We start from the raw sequence: 18,058 nt of genomic DNA, 5'->3' as shown, positions 1-18,058 counted from the left end.
AGAAAAGATAAAAGAAGAAAAAATATGCTAATCACAACCACTAGATTGATTCCATGACCCATTACTGGTTTGAATCCAGAGTTTGAAAAAATGCACTTATACACAAAAAATTCTGAAAAATGCTTTAAAAAATCAATGTAGTTCCTGTAAATTACTGGGAAAATCTGAGTTTGAAAGCAGCATTCAAAATAGTGATGGTGTCCATGTGGGAAAGATAAACCAACAGAATTAATCTGATAGATTCGCCTGAAATTCAGAGCTGCTGCTTGAGAAACATCCAAATAAGTAGAAGTATACTTCAGTAGTTAAGAGTGTAGTCTTTAGAGTTAGACTGACATGGGTTCAAGTCCAAGCCTTCCTAGATTACTTAATTTCTCTCTATATTTCCCCAGTATAAAATAAAGATGGCTAGTTCTACCTTTTAAGAAAATTTATAGAATTAAGTCAGCCAAAATAAGTTGTGCCTGATATGTAGGAAGTACTTACTATACACTTCCTTTGTTCAAAGCTTGGTGGACTACATTGACTCCTGAATCTTAATGATTTATTTCACCTGGTTCCAAATTCCACAACGTTATTGACCAAAACTAATGTCTGCCTCTCATCCTAAAATCTCCAACCTGGCTTATTTCTACTTTCACCTAACTCCTACCCCTAAATCTATAATCTTCTACTCTCAATAGTCCAGAGTAACAGAATTTAGCAAGTTTGAGAAGTGAGTCAGACTCTAATTCTTTTTTAATATAGACCATGCTATGTAATGTAAACTTTATATATAGAGATGTCTGTTTGTAGTGATAGTGTTTTTATTTTTTAAAAGTAATAAATATAAACAACATATAAAGAAATAAAGCAAAAAAGAAAAAAAAAAACACAAAAATCATTGTCTCTCCACCACCTAATCTTCTCAATCCCACTCCTTAACAGTAATTTCAAAACAATGTTGAAAGATAGTGATGAGAATGGGCATCCTGACATTTTTTCCTGACTTTAATGTATATGCTCATTATTCACTCTCAAGTATAATGCTGATTTGGGAGTAAGAAATACATAAGGAGAAATACCCCTGAATCTCAATGATTGATATATATGAGAAAATAGAGATTATTTTTAAGTGAATTTGTACAGTAAAAAATCATTATAGGCCAGGCATGGTGGCTCAGACCTGTAGTCCCAGCACTTTGGGATGCCAAGGCAGGCAGATTGTTTGAGCCCAGGAGTTTGAGACCAGCCTGAGCAACATAGCAAAACCCTGTCTCTACTAAAAACACAAAAACTTAGCCAGGAATTCTGGCGTGCACCTCTAGTCCCAGCTCCCTAGAGGCTACCCAGCCAGGGTAGCTGCAGTAGTTTTTTTTTTCATACCCCAGTGGTGCCTGGAACTCCAGCGAGACAGAACCATTCACTCCTCTGGAAAGGGGGCTGAAGCCAGGGAGCCAAGTGGTCTAGCTCAGTGGATCCCATCCCCAAGGAGCCCAGCAAGCTAAGATCCACTGGCTTGAAATTCTTGCTGCAAGCACAGCAGTCTGAAATCACCCAGGGACCCTCGAGCTTGGTAGGGGGAGGTCCGTCCACCATTACTGAGGCTTGAGTAGGCGGTTTTCCCCTCACAGTGTAAACAAAGCCACCCGGGAAGTTCGAACTGGGCTGAGCCCTCTGCAGCTCAGCAAAGCTGCTGCAGCCAGACTGCCTCTCTAGATTCCTCCTCTCTGGGCAGGGCATCTCTGAAAGAAAGGCAGCAGCCCCAGTCAGGGGCTTATAGATAAAACTCCCATCTCCTTGGGACAGAGCACCTGGGGGAAGGGCCAGCTGTAGGCGCAGCTTCAGCAGACTTGAATGTTTGAAATTGAGGCAGTAACTTACCAACCAAGAAAAGTCCAGGACCAGATGGATTCACAGCCGAATTCTACCAGAGGGACAAAGAGAAGCTGGTACCATTCCTTCTGAAACTATTCCAAACAATAGAAAAAGAGGGACTTCTCCCTAACTCACTTTATGAGGCCAGCATCACCCTAATCCTAAAACCTGGCAGAGACACAACAAAAAAATAAAATTTCAGGCCAATATCCCTGATGTACATCAATGCAGAAATCCTCAATAAAACACTGGCAAACCAAATCCGGCAGCACATCAAAAAGCTTATCCAGCATGATCAAGTTGGCTTCATCCCTGGGATGCAAGGCTGGCTCAATATACACAAATCAATAAACGTAATCCATCACCTAAATAAAACCAATGACAAAAACCAAATGATTATCTCAAAAGATGCAGAAAAGGCCTTCAATAAAATTCAACTCCGCATCATGCTAAAAACTCTCAATAAACTAGGTATTAATGGAACGTATCTCAAAATAATAAGAGCAATTTATGACAAACCCACAGCCAATATCATACTGAATGGACAAAAGCTGGAAGCATTCCCTTTGAAAACTGGCACAAGACAAGATGCCTTCTCTCACCACTCCTATTCAACATAGTATTGGAAGTTCTGGCCAGGGCAATCAGGCAAAAGAAAGAAATAAAGAGTATTCAAATAGGAAGAGAGGAAGTCAAACTGTCTCTGTTTGCAGATGACATGACTGTACATTTAGGAAACCCCATCGTCTCAGCCCCAAATCTCCTTAAGCTGATAAGCAAATTCAGCAAAGTCTCAGGATACAAAATCAACATGCAAAAATCACAAGCATTCCTATATACCAATAATAGACAAACAGAGAGCCAAGTCATCAGTGAAATCCCATTTACAATTGCTACAAAGATAATAAAATACCTAGGAATACAACTTACAAGGGATGTGAAGTACCTCTTCAAGGAGAACTACAAACCACTGCTCAAGGAAATAAGAGAGGACACAAACAAATGGAAAAATATTCCATGCTCATGAACAGGAAGAATCATTATGGTGAAAATGACCATACTGCCCAAAGTAATTTATGGATTCAATGTTATCCCCATCAAGCTACCATTGACTTTCCTCACAGAATTAGAAAACACTATTTTAAATTTCATATGGAGCCAAATAATAGTGCATATAGCCAAGACAATCATAAGTAAAAAGAACAAAACTGGAGGCATCATGCTACCTGACTTCAAACTATACTACAAGGCAATGGTAACCAAAACAGCATGGTACTGGTACCAAAACAGATATATAGACCAATGGAACAGAATAGAGGCCTCAGTATTAATGCCACACATATACAACCATCTATTCTTTGACAAACCTGACACAAACAAGCAATGGGGAGAGGATTCCCTATTTAATAAATTGCATTGGAAAAACTGGCTAGCCATATGCAGAAATCTGAAATTGGACCCCTTACTTACACCTTATACAAAAATTAATTCAAGATAAATTAAAGACTTCAATGTAAGACCTAAAACCATAAAAACCCTAGAAGAAAACCTAAGCAACACCATTCCAGACATGGCCAAAAAAACATTTATGTGGCCAACAAACAAGAATAAAAGCTCATTGTCACTGGTCATTAGAGAAATGCAAATCAAAACCACAATGAGATACCATCTCACTCCAGTTAGAATGGCAATCATTACACAGTCAGGAAACACAGATGCTGATGAGGCTGTGGAGAAATAGGAATGCTTTTACAGTGTTGGTGGGAGTGTAAATTAGTTCAACCACTATGGAAGTTAAACCAGTGCGGCAATTTCTCAAGGATCTGGAACCAGAAATATCATTTGACCCAGCAATCCCATTACTGGGTATATATCCAAAGGATTATAATTCCTTCTACTATAAAGACACATGCACACATATGTTTATTGCAGCACTGTTCACAATAGCAAAGACTTGGGACCAACCCAAATGCCCATCAATGATAGACTGGATAAAAAAAAATGTGGCACATATACACAATGGAATACTATGCAGCAATAAAAAAGAATGAGTTCATGTCCTTTGCAGGAACATGGATGAAGGTGAAAATCATCATTCTTAGCAAACTAACACAGGAACCGAAAACCAAACACTGCATGTTCTCACTCATAAGTGGGAGGTGAACAATGAGAACACATGGACACAGGGAGCGAAACATTACCCACTGTGGCCTGTTGAGGGTAGCGGACTAGGGGAGGGATAGCATTAGGAGAAATACCTATATAGATGAGCATTAGGAGAAATACCTATGTAGATGACGGATTGACGGGTTCAGCAAACCACCATGGCATGTTTATACTATGTAACAAACCTGCACATTCTGCACATGTATCCCAGAACTTAAAGTATTTTTTAAAAAGTATAAGTAACTATCTGATAAGGCCATTATTTCTAATTTTTTCAAATATATGTTCGGATTTAACCATATTAAAATCTTCTCTTTTGAGGGTAGAAAGTTGTTGAAGTACACACAGAGTTGATTCAATTTTTTAATTTAAAAAATGAAGAAAAGTCCTGCTCTGCTAAACTCTAACTTCTCTGGTATTTGCTAAGGATTTTTTTGCAAAGAATATGTTGATCTTGTAATAAAAAAAATTATTATTAAAATCTGAAACTTAGAAGTTATGTGGAATAGTTAATATTTATTTGAAAAAACAAGCATTAATAGAGAAAGAGAAAAGAAAACAAAGTTAACGTGTACATTATTCTATAAGAATAATGACATCAGACTAAGAGAAGGATTGCCAAAGCCTAATTTGGTGTAGAAAATTAATTATCAAAGGTTTTGCATATAATTGTCTACTAAATTATACTTGACATTAAATCAAGGGGAAATAAAAACACCTTAAATCATCCCATTGCCACTTCATGTGAACTATGAAAGAATGTAGTAGATCAGAACCTTCTAAGACCACAATTTCTTATTTTTTAAATGAGGGTAGCAAGACTGAATCCTGTTTCACGTTTTCCTTTGAAATCAATGATGATACTTTTTATTTTTGCAATTTCCTATCTTCTTAGAATAAACAGTGAGTCTTTTCCCTTACTCTCACACAAAATTGCTCTAATTATTTCAATATTCTCTTACAGTTAGGCTTGACCCCCAACCTTGTATTACTAAAGATAATATAGAGGAGAGTTGCCAAAAGCTTGGCATGTCTGTGTGTGTGACTGTGTTTGTGTACACGCACATGAGTGCATGTTATATGTGTTTAGCTCCCAAGAAGAAAAAAGTAAAAGACATTGCAAAAAATTGGTAGATCATTAAATCAAGTGGGATTTTATGAAACTATTTTATAAATCATTCTGTTTGATGGACATTTATTATCTTTAAGAGGATAAGTTTAATCTAGGTAGTTATTTTCTGTCTTATTTTTAAATCATAATGTTATGATTCAATCTTGAATAAAACAAGTAAAATGAATCATTGCACTGATTGCAATGCCCCCCAATTCCCCCACCCCCTCAAAAAAAACTCTGCAAAGGGTTTCTGTCAGAAAAATGGTCCAGAGAAAAAGGTGACAACTAGATGAGGTGGATGATAAGCAGCACTAGGGGTGGGGGATAGGGCAGAAACTCCTGCCAAGCAATATGTGAAACTTGAAACCCAGGTGTGTATTAATCTGAATCACTTGTCAACTTGTAGGGTCACTGACCTCAAATAAATGAATTTATTTCCTGGTCAAGTACTTTCTGAATAGGTGCTCACACTTTAATCAATTTTCAGGCCCTCACTAAAGTCCAGATTAATTTGTGCAGCTCGAAAGTTAATTAAACCCCTTCTTCCAACAAAACAGATTCATTCCAAACCATTTGATTCCTGCTTATGACCATTTCTTAAAAATGATTTTCAAAAAAATCCACCAGTGGTAATAGCAACGGAGGATCCCTGGGAGCCCTGGAGTTGTTGTTCACCTTCTTTGGAACACTATCCTGTGGCATTTAGATAGGAGTGCTAACAATTTTCAACAACACACAAGTGTACTATTGACCTCTGTAAGAATCCACTCTAGAAAGCAAGGTTGTTGATTTTACGGAAATTGAAAAATCACAAATTCCTTCTCCTTTTTTTTCCCATTCCCAGTTATCTTAATATTTCCCAAGCCAGAACACTAAAAAAGAAACAAAAGAAATAATTAATTATTTAAAGATGTTATACAAGAAGAAAAAGTAGTTTGAAGTCTAAGTGTTCCTGGAGGTTTAAAATGTTCTTGCATATTTTTAAAGCTTCCTAGGAGCTATTACAGCTGCAGTGCTTGAGGGAGAAATAAATGAAGTATGAATATGTGATTCAATATAATGTGATTGTCTTCTGGCTGTAAATCCAACTGTCTTCACTGATTGTTGAGAAAGCAATAGTGTTATACATGTAACTTGTTACTTTTTATAGCCTTCTGTTTGAAATATATTAGATGTTTAAAAGAAATAGGTGATCCCTTTCAGAAAGATCTGAAAAAGGCAAACCCTCTCCATCATTTGGCAGATGCAGAAAGCTGGAGAATGGCCTCCAATCCCGTGCTAATTGTCTGTCCAGTGGAGCTCTGCTGTAAGGCAAAATGAGGGGCTAGAAGCCTAGAAAGGGAGCAGGAGGATGGCCGGCACTTGCTGTGTCTTTTGTAATCAGTTGAACACGGTCTCAAGAACCAAGGGGCAAGACTACTGCTAACTTCTTTGCTGTTTTTGTGCAATTGTAATTTAAAGCAAGTCAAGTGTACACCTAGGTAAGGTTCTGTCCCTGCTCTCATCTGAAAAGCCACTATTGACAAGCTCAGTTTGAGGATGGTCATTTATTAGCTGAAAGACATCTACACATGGCATGCCTCATGATCACCTCTATCACATTGAGCTTCAAAGCCAAAATAATGGTGAGCTCAGCAGAAAAAATCTGGAAAGATGCTCAAGACCTAAGACAAAAAGAAAGGGCAAAATTAGGTTATTAACTTAAACTAGGCAACCATAAAACTTGTCCTAGTAAAATAGAGTATATCCAATTATGTCAATTTTTTTTTTTTTTGACAGAGTCTCACTCTGTTGCCCAGGCTGGAGTGCAGTGGCAAAATCTCAGCTCACTGAAACCTCTGCCTCCCAGGTTCAAGTGATTCTTCTGCCTCAGCCTCTAGAATAGCTGGGATTACAGGCACGTGCCACTATGCCTGGCTAATTTTTGTATTATTAGTAGAGAAGGGGTTTCACCATGTTGGCCAGGCTGATCTTGAACTCCTAACCTTGTGATCCGCCCACTTCAGCCTCCCAAAGTGCTGGGATTACAGGCATGAGCCACCACATCTGGCTATGTCAACTTTTAAATCTCATCCCTCCTTATAATCCTAAATAGTTTAAACCCTATATAGAAATATAAGAGCTGGTGAGGATTTCAATTTAAGTAGTTTATTTCGTTTATAAAATTTTAAATGAGTAGCTCAAGCAGGGGTCTTATATCAAAATAACATAACTATCCTCAGGTGAGTTCTCTATACCCAGGATCTAAGCAGTTTATTGACATATTCAAATATATGAAGTAACTGTCATAGGAGAGCATCTGAGATCAATGGATACTTAAAGACTCAAGAGATCTGAGATCCCCCTGAAATTATAAGCTAGACTTAGTCTCTCTGTCTCCCTCTCTCTCTCTCTCTCTCTCTCCCCCTGCCCCCACCTACCTATCTACCTACCTATCTATTAATACCTATCATTTGCATTTCAGGGGACAGGAAGCCATTAGTATTAATGAGAATCTCAAAAGAATACACTACATGTAAATACAATCACTTTATAAATCACATATGTAAAGGGTCACTTGTCACAAAACTAGAAATATCTAATTATGCTACAACAGCAGATGGTATCATTAAAAACTCACAACCTATAACATTTTAGCAAACTTTCACTAATTTATGTTTCCCCCACAGAAAAACACAAATTAAAATTGGCTATTTATTTTGAAAATTATGCCTCCAGTTGTTTCTTGGAAGTCATGTGCTCTAGGGTTCAAAGTATGTACAAATCTTCTCAAACCTCAATAGTCCATGTTGCTATCGCTGTATATAATTACACATTTAGTAAGTCCAATCTAAAACTCTCATCACTTACAGTTGAGGCAAGGAATCTCATACTGTGAAACATAATGATTCACATACTTCCCATGATTGTAGTTTCCACTTGCAGTCTAAATGCATACAAAGCAATCCCTGTAAAATGTATTATAAATACAACATATTCTTATGTCTATTAGTGACTCACTCTCCTGGTGAGGATAAAATTTACATTTTTGATGACTTAAAAATAATATAAATATTAAGTGCTTATTGCCCTTTTTATATTTAAAATCTTGATCAAACATTTTGTCAAAAATAGATGATGGTGAGGGCAAAATTAAGGAGTATATGTAAAAACATTTGGATGAAGAAGGCGAATGGATAATATTTTATAAATGCTAGATGTCATTATTTTAGCAATATAAGGTAAATACATTTTATACTTCAAAATACCAGCAGAGGGTAAATTTGGAAAATTAATTATTTTTATTTTGAAGTCTGACATTAATTTTGCTCTGGAATTTTTAATTAATGCTGCTGCTTTATCTCTGGAAGATGTTTGAGATTGTAGAATAACACTGCCAAGATGATGTAACTATCTCTACCAAGTTAAGGTAAAATTAACCTTGCTCTATTAAAAGTTATTTTTCTGATTATTTAGCACAATTTCACACATGGCAGTCATTTTTTTGTCAAATGAACTCCCAACTCATAAACATAAAAATTCTTTAAAGTTAATTACACATATGTTTAATAATAGACAAAAATCATATTAAAAGCTATTCAATTCACTAAGTTCACAGTAAATCACAGAAACTGTTTGTATGACACACCAACAAATAAGGTGGGAGCTTCAGGACATTTAAAGGAAGTAGATATGCTCTGATTTCCTAAAATGAACATTATGCCAATAAATATTTTGACTGAGTCATCTTCAATATGTTTCCACAAGGAAACTATGTAGTAATGATTTAAACCTTTTGTCAGATTGAAATCCTTATAATAATAATAAAAAATCCTTAAAGACTCAAGAGATCTGAGATCCCCCTGAAATTACAAGCTAGCCTTAGTCTCTCTCTCCCCCTCCCTCTCTCTCTCTCTCTCTCTCTCTCTCTCTCCCTCTCTCTCCCCTCCCTCTGCTACCTACCTACCTACCTATCTATTAATATCTGTGATTTGCAGGTATTTTTTACCCTTTTACCCTTTTAATTGGTGATACATGGATGCCAGGAGATATTGCATGAAAGAGAGAGAGAGAGAGAAAAAGAAAGACATAATATATATGGACACTTAATGGACTAAGAAAGGGCTTACTAGAATTTAAAAAGAAATGCACATAAACCAAGGTAGGAAGAAGAGGGTATTTGGTGACTGGACAAGAATGTTGCCTACTTCAGTAGGGCCTAGTTTCTTAAAACCCAGGCAGTGTTCTTTCAGAGTAAAGGAGATGCATACTATTTCTCTACTTATAAAGAAGATTCAACCCAGAAACTCCGTTTGATCACCATCCCCTCTATATTAAACTTCATATTTCCCCTTTACAAACGTAATTTCCCACTTCCCCAGACCCGCTAAGGTTTTTTTCCTTACTAGGATCAATTGTCAACTGATGGCTACTATCTTCATTAGCCTCATGGCTATGCTGGAAAACCTCACCTGGACCCTGCTTGTTTCTTACACGAATCAGTTCCTTTCTCTAGTATTTATCTCCAATTCAATTTTTTGTCCACCACTGGAATTTTATAAGGAGCACTTTATAATATAGTATTTTAAAAACAGCATATGATATAGTTTGGATGTTGGTTCCCTCCAAATCTCATGTTAAAATGTGATCCCCAGTGTTGAAGGTGGGGCCTGATGGGAAGAAAGCATTTGTGACATGGTAGCAGATCCCTTGTGAATGGCTTGGTGCCCTCCCTGCAGTAATGAGTAGAATGAGTTCCCAAGATACCTGGTTGTTGAAAGCATGTGGCACTCCCTCTGCCAACTCCTTGCTTTCTCTCTCTTGCCATGTGACACACTTGCTCCCCCTTTGACTTCTGTGATGAGTAAAAACTTCCTAGGCCTCACCAGAAGCCAAGCAGATGCTAGTGCCGTGCTAGTACAGCCTGCAGAACTGTGAGCCAAATAAACCTCAGCTATTTCTTTATAGAAATAAATGCAAATGGACTAACATAGCATTCATCCTAGAAATACAGCGATCTTGCCCACTGCACATTCATGCTACCTGGTTTCAGTTGGGCCCTCTTTGGAAGCAGCATTGCTTTTGATCATCCTTGACTCTGTATTGAATGTATGTCATACTTTTTGATAATTCCAAAAATCATCTTTAATTAGAGAGCAAGGAAAAATAATGAAGAGCAAAAACAAAAAGTATAAACAAGCTTATTTATTCACTTAACAATATTAAACACCATTCCTACATGTTCTAGTTGCAATGGCTTTTCAATAACAATAACATCAGAAAAATTCCTGTCTTCCTAAAATAATTTTCTAGCTGGGAAAGGAAATAAAAAACTATTTGATATGTGAGGCTATGATAAAAACCTCACATATTAGAGAAAAAGAAAGCAAGATATGAAGGCTAGAAGTAGGAAGTGCTGATTGAGTATGTTAAACCATATGAATGTGCTGGTGTATAAATTAAAAAATAGTCTAATACCTTTAACTTCATATGATGCAAACAATATGTCAAATAGAGTCTTTAAAAAATTTTTTAAGTTCCAAACATCTCGAACTTTTACCTGTCTTTTCCTTTCTATATTTATCAGTGAATACATGCCTATCTTTTTTCCCAAGGCTAATGTCTAACTCAACCTCCCTCATCTTTCTTTTCTCCCCCATCTTTCTTTGATCTTGTCTTCTTAGCTAAATCTTTATTAATTTTTCCCCTTCCTTCTATTGTCAGTTTCCCTAGCCTATTTAATGTGCTTTTCTAAAAGTTTCATCTTAAAATTTTTCTTACATCCTAAACTTCTACAGCTCAAACTCCGATAGATTTTCTCAACACTCCAACCCATTGTGTGGCCTCTTATCTTCTGGAATTAATATTCTTAGTGAAGGGTAATCTTCATTACTCTTGCTGTCATTTAGCCTTATTTTTCAACTTTTCCTATATATGTTCCTGGTGATCCTGATTACACTGTAGCTTCCATGATAGCAACACAAGAGTCATTTATTATTTAATAAATGGGACCTAATTAGTCATTCATTGGATAGGTACTCAAAAAAAAGACAAATACATTTCCAAATAAATTCAAATTTAAAATGTTTTCCTGGTGTTCTAGGAAAATACATTTTAATTTTTATTTATCCTAGTAGTCTGCTGCTTGAGACACCTTTAAATTCTGCAAAAATGAGCAATACTCCAATGTTTGGTTATCAACAGAAAAGTCAAAAATGTGTATGAAAACAAGAATTTCCAATAAAATTTATTTTTACTGATGTATTCAAAGACTTTTCTATCTTGAAACATAAAAATACTTTCACAATATCTTCACAACGTAGCCTACTATAAACATTTCAAAGGCACACACTGAGACAATAAGATCACTAACTGCTCTGAATTGTCCAATTCTATACTTATGATCAAAAAGAGTTTTGTTTCAATCTCATAAGATGAAACAGGCTTACCTCAAGTTGTGCATGCCAACAAAACAGATAAACATCTAAGAAGGAAACAAAATGTACACCAGATTTGGGTTTTCTGGAAAAAGTTTAGCAATAAACATAATTTTGAAGATTGTAGCACAGAGTATATGCACATGAACGTGATGTAAATAAAATGACTACCACTGCAGTTTCTTTTGATGATAGCTCTCTTCTTGAGACTGTAAAGAAGAAGAAAGACTTACAAGACTAGTTTAATCTGTAGTACTGGATTTCCTACACATCAAGCTTCTGGACCCAGGGTAGCTTTTCCTGAAAGCTCTCCACATTACCTTAGTACAAAGCCTGAATCTGCACTTGGTAGTAATCATTTAGCAAAATAAAGATACGTGCAAATTAGTGCCCTCTGCTTGATGGAAATCCTGTGCCATATGGTCTTGTTCTTTAGCTATCTCAGCTTTATGTGTTTTCAAGACACCTAAAGGAGGCTATGAAATTGAGCAAGTACCAATTTTAAAAACAATGATCTAAAACTCTCAATCTCCAATGCTGATTAATGGCAACAAAGACTAGATGGAGCTAATAAGAGGTGGCTGTGTTTATAGAGCTTTCCATTTTAATAGAGTAATGTAATGGCCAAATTATTTTCACTCTCGCTATCAATATTAAATCATAAATTCAGCTAATATAGAATTAGATCTTGTATGACCTCATAAACAAAATTGGTGAAATCCAAGAAAATTTAGGGCATCAAGATGAGCTTAGAGTCTTTTTTAATGTTTTTTGGATTTTTGCTGTAACACCATGACAAATTGGAATAATTACTGCTGAAGGAAAATGAGATAGTAAAGCAGAATGACTCCAGAAGAAAAAGTTAATCTCATATTACTAAACTCAAATGGAATGTAATATGAGAAATATTGATTATAATTGTTCATTATGCCTTTGTAACATTTTAAATAATGAAAAATTTTAGACCATGGCATAGGGCAGTATTTATCAGGCATAGTAGACTTTATTTTCAAGAATAACTATTTACTTTTTACACGTGGAGCATTACTAAAAACTTACCCAGAGATGGTATCTGTGCTTCATATCATTTTCTCATAGACGTAATATATGATTTCAGATACATGTTTCTCTATCTGAGTAGGAGGGAAGGAAATGGGAGAACAAGATTTCGTAAGTAAAAATTTTAATATTTATTTCTATAAAAATCATACATTTATCAGTTTCCTGTGTATTGAATTTCTTTCTTCCTAAATGCAGTATATCAGTGACACCAAATCCAAATGCATTTCACACATTCACTGAAACCAAATAATTTGGTTTTCATATGTAGTTTTCAGTGATCCTATAGAACCTGAATGTTAAAGCAGTCACAATACTTCATGTATTCTTGTTAGAATTTTTAATAACAAAATATTGCAAGGAATAACTGAAAACTATAGGTCCTATTGATGCCTAGGAGATACTAATATTTTTCTACATTTGGCTCAATTTCCTCTATTTTTTAAAAAAATCTACAACTAAGACAAAAGCCCTTCCTGCTCCCACCTCTTCTTTCCCACTCACACCTCATAAATACAATTCTTTAGTTTGTGTTTCCATTCACCTATGTTGTTTTTGTACTTTTATTATATGTAAATATATCTACCGCAATATACAATATTATTTTCATGTATAAAATTTTACATAAATGGTATAAAATGTTAAGTATTTTAGTGTCATTTTGCTTCAGTCAGCGTTATATTTTTTTGAGAATTATACCTGTTGACGTAGGTAGATATAATTCATTCATTTTTATATTTTTCACTTTTGTCTAATATCTTTTCCAGTGAATAAACAATGGTTTGTTATCCATCCCCTTACTTAGGTTGTTTCAACTATTAGGCTATTTCCGTGTGTTTGCTTTTACAAACAGTGCTGAAATTAGCACACTTTTCTATGTTTTCTTGTGCACATATGCAGGAGTTTACGAAAGACTTCTAGAAATGCAGCTACAAGTTTTAATATGTATGACAAATTCTTCCAAACTACTCTACCAAATTTCTATTCAAATATCTCTACCAATTTATGCTACCACAGACAATAGGAGACCTGGTTTCCCCACACTTGGATTTATCAGACATTATTTTTGCCAATCTGATGGATATAAAATGTTATTTTATTGCAGTTTTAGTTTGTATATCCTTAATGGAATATAACATTCTTTCAATGTTAATTTGCAGTTTATGGTCTCTTCTATCAATTATCTTTTGCTAAACATTTTCAATAACTAGCTTCTCTTTTTCTTGATTGGAAGGAATTATTTGCATATTCCATACACTAATGAATTTTGGTTTTCTGAACTGAAAATATCTTCTCTATATCCAGATTGATTTTTCATCCTTTTCAGGGTAATCTGCTTAAGAAATAAAGGAACAGCAAAATTTTTTAAATACTTTTTTTCTCCTAAACATCTAGTTTTGCTTTTCATTTCATACCTCTAATGCAATTAGAAAAATGTGTGTTTTATATAAAGTAGGGATATATTTGATCTTAGTTATTTCTGTATGTATAGCCAATTACCCCAGAACCATTTACTGAACAGATCGAGCCATGTATATGTGGTCCTACCCGTGTGTGTGTGTGTAGAACCCTTGATCTGTTCAGTAAATGAATTTTTCTATCTATTACTTTTTCAGTTAAACTTTTATTTACTATAGTTTCATAATATATTTTGAATGAGTAGACCATTATCATTTTTGTTTCTTGAAAAGTCTCAACAATTTTAGTCACTTCATAGTCCAATATAAATTTTAAGATGAGTTTATCATGCTCCATAAAAATGATAAAATATTGTGGTTTTTTGAAATTATAGACAAATAGGAGGAAGAACTCATATATTTGTTATAGTAAGTCTTATTTATAAGTAATATATCTCTACATTTAATTAGGTCTTTTTTAACTTTCAATAAAGGTTTATGACTTTCTCATTAAAGTCTTGCCTCTGTGAAGTTACATCTATTTCTAGTACTCTCGTTGCTTCTGTGATTGCTGTGTTTTGAAATTATATTTTTAATTATTTGCTGTTTGTATATATGAATCGCTTTAATTTTTAAATAACCATTCTCTGTAACTTCTCTTGGACTTTCATATATGTAATCATAATCTTTACAAATTATGACAGTTTTATATTTTTCTAACCCTTGCAAATTTATTTTGCATACCTTTTTCATTTAGCAGGCACTCCAATACAATGATGAATAGAAGAAGGCATTGGGGCCTTGTTCTCGATTTAAAGGCATGTTTTTAATATTTTATTATAAGGTATCTTGGTTAATATGGGTAATATTTGGTAGCTAACTTTTTATCATATTAAATAGGATCTCTTACTCCTATTTGTTAAGAGTTTATATTATAAAGGAGTCCTGAGTTTATTGAATGATTTTACTGCATGTATTGAAATAATCATGTGTTTTAAAAACTGTTAATTTGTTATTGTGATAAATTACACTAATACATATTTTAACATTGTTATGCTTGCATTCTTAAGAAAAAATTCATCATTCTTTGTCATGATTTCAATGTGCATGTTTTTCTTTGTTATATTTGGTAATGTTTAAGCTATTATTTTTATATCCATTTTTATAAAAGACAGTGGTCTGAAATTTTCTTTCATTAACATCCCTGACAGATTTTATCAAAGTATAGTTTACCAAAATGTAAAATTGTTGAGGAGCTGTCTTACTTTTTCTTTTTCTTTAGAACAGTGTGAATAAAATAGATACTATCAAGCCCTTGTTTACTGAAATTGTCTTATAAATATATTTAGATTACATGTTTTTGCCTGTTTCAGTCATTGTTGGTTTGGCTTTGTTATTGTCGTTTTTGTTGTTGTGTTTTCCACCAACGCTTAAATTGTTGACTACTGATTTAATTGCATTTATTTTAATAGGATTACTGAGACTTTTATTTATTCTTGTATCTATTCCATAAAGTGTATTATTTTCTAAAAAATATATTTTCAATATAATTAGCAAAGTGTTATTTTGTGATTGTGTGGTCCAGTTTTCATTAAAGTTTTTCTCTCTTATTAATCTGCTAGTGATTTGTCTATTGTATTAGTTTATCGTAAAGAATTAACTTTGAGCACTTTTTACTCTATTGTTTCTATATTTTTTTATTGTGATAAGAACACTTAGCCTAAGATTTACTCTCATGACAAATTTTTAAGTGTACAATGCAGTATTGTTAAGTACAACTGTACAGCAGCCCTCTAGAAGTTATTTTTTGTAAATAAACCATGTACCCCTTGAACAGAATGTCTCCATTTCCGCTTCCCTCCAGCCCCTGATGGGGTTAGCTATTGGTTATTTTCCATTTAAAGATCTTCTATTCTCATCTTTATTTTTTTCCTTCTTTCTACTTTCTTTGGGTGACTTCATTACTCTTTTTCTACCTGTGTAAACTGGAAGTTGTGCTGATTTTTGTTTTTTCTTCTTTCCTAATAGACACAATTAAGGCTTTTGCCTTATAATTGTGGTTTTAGCCAAATCCTACACATTTTGATTTATACTATTTGCATTATCATTCAGATAGAACTATTTTCTAATTTCCATTATCATTTCTTCTTAAAGTGTTTCATGAGTTATTTATGCCCTTTTAAAAAAAATTTCCAAATACAATGTGTTACCTACTTGACTCTTAACATGTCAGGGATGGTAACAGAGACCTGGTGTCTTCTGACTTTTGCTTTTCTAACCTGTAGCCACTAAGTGTGAGTACATCTTCATCCACCTTGGGGAGGCTGGTGTCCAGACTGGCAATGCCTGCTGGGAGCTCTACTACCTGGAACACAGCATCCAGCTCAATAGCCCAATGCCAAGTGACAAGACCACTGGGTAAGGAGATGATTGATTCTACGCCTCTTCAGTGGGCAGGCAAGTTTGTGTCCAGGGCAGTATTTATAAACCTGGAACCCATAGTCATCGATGAAGTTTGCACTGGCACCTACCACCAGCCCTTCCACCCTGAGCAGCTCATCACAGACAAGGGAGATGCTGCCAATAACTACGCCTGTGGAGATCACGACATTGGCAAGATCATTGGTCTTGTCTTGGACCAAAGTCGCAAGCTGGTTCACCAGTGCACACGTCTTCAGGGCTTCTTGGTTTTCCACAGCTTTGGTGGAGAAACTGGTTCCGGGTTCACTTCTCTCTGTTGATTATGCCACAAAGTCTAAACTGAAGTTCTCCATTTGCCCAGCCCTGCAGGTTTCCACAGCTGCGGCTGAGCTCTACAACTCCATTCCACCACCAGCACCACCCTGCAGCATTTTGTGCCTTCATGGTAGACAATAAGGCCATCTATGGCATCTGTTGTAGAAACCCCAATATTGAGCACCCAAAGTACCCTAATCTTAACTGCTTTCTTAGCCAGATTGTGTCCTCCATCACTGCTTCTCTCAGATTTCATGGAGTCTGACAGAATTCCAGACTGACCTGGTACCCTCTTCCTGCATCCTCTTCTCTTTGGTCACATATGTCCTGTCATCTCTGCTGGGTAAGACTACCATGCATAGCAGAGGTCACCAGTGCTTATTTTGAGCCAGGCAACCAGATTGTGAAATGAGCCAGGCAACCAGATTGTGAATCACTACGGTAAATACATGGCTTACTGCCTATTACACTGTGGTAATGTGGTTCCCAAATATGTCAATACTTACTGCTGTTCCACTAACAAGACCAAATGCAACATCCAGTTTGAGGATTGGTGTTTCACTGGCCTGAAAGTTGGCATTAATTGCCAGCTTCCCACTGTAGTACCTGCTGGAAATCTGGCCAACATAAAGAGAGCTGCGTGCATGCTGAGCAACACCATAGCCATTGCTGAGGCCTGGGTTTGCCTAGGCCACAAGTTTGACTTGAGTTATGCCAACTGTTCCTTTGTTCACTGGGAAGTGGGTGAGGGGATGGGAAAAGAAGCATTTTCTGAGGGCTGTGAGGACATGGCTGCCATTGAAAAGGATTGTGAGGAGGTTGGTGTGGATTCTGTTGAAGAAAAAGAAGAGGAACACTAATTTTCCATTCCTTTCAGTCTTGCAGCATATCATACTTCCAGAATTTCAGCTTTGACATTAGCTGACAGGCATTAAAACTTTCCAGTTAGATCGTTTTCACTCAGTAGTAATCATGCCTTTCCCTGTGTGCCTACAAGATTTTTCCATCATGTCTCAAATTAAAGGCTTGAAGTAAATAAAATAAAAATTCCATATATATGGAGATAATATTTGCTATGGTTTTTCAATTTAAACTACCAGCAGAAGCATGATCTGTATGACTCATTTTATGCCAAAATATGTTATTTCTTAATAGTTTCATACTTGTTTAAAAAATGAAAATGCTTTAATTCTTGAGTACAGATTTCTAACATACATTCTAATATTCATAATGTTAAGAAATATATTTTAATTTTAATTAATTTTATTTTTCATTTTAAAGCCAAAGCATTAGTAGGAAATAAGAAGGTTACA

At 35.3% G+C, this 18,058-nt stretch overlaps 1 pseudogene; it reads left to right on the top strand.

Moving 5' to 3' along the window:
* Nucleotides 1–16,389: 16,389 nt before the first annotated feature.
* LOC105492719 (tubulin alpha chain-like) lies at nt 16,390–17,605 on the top strand (annotated as a pseudogene).
* Nucleotides 17,606–18,058: the final 453 nt, after the last annotated feature.

Source organism: Macaca nemestrina, chromosome 11 (genome assembly GCF_043159975.1).
Source record: "Macaca nemestrina isolate mMacNem1 chromosome 11, mMacNem.hap1, whole genome shotgun sequence".
NCBI lineage: Eukaryota > Metazoa > Chordata > Mammalia > Primates > Cercopithecidae > Macaca > Macaca nemestrina.
This window is presented reverse-complemented; position numbering and strand designations above follow the sequence as displayed.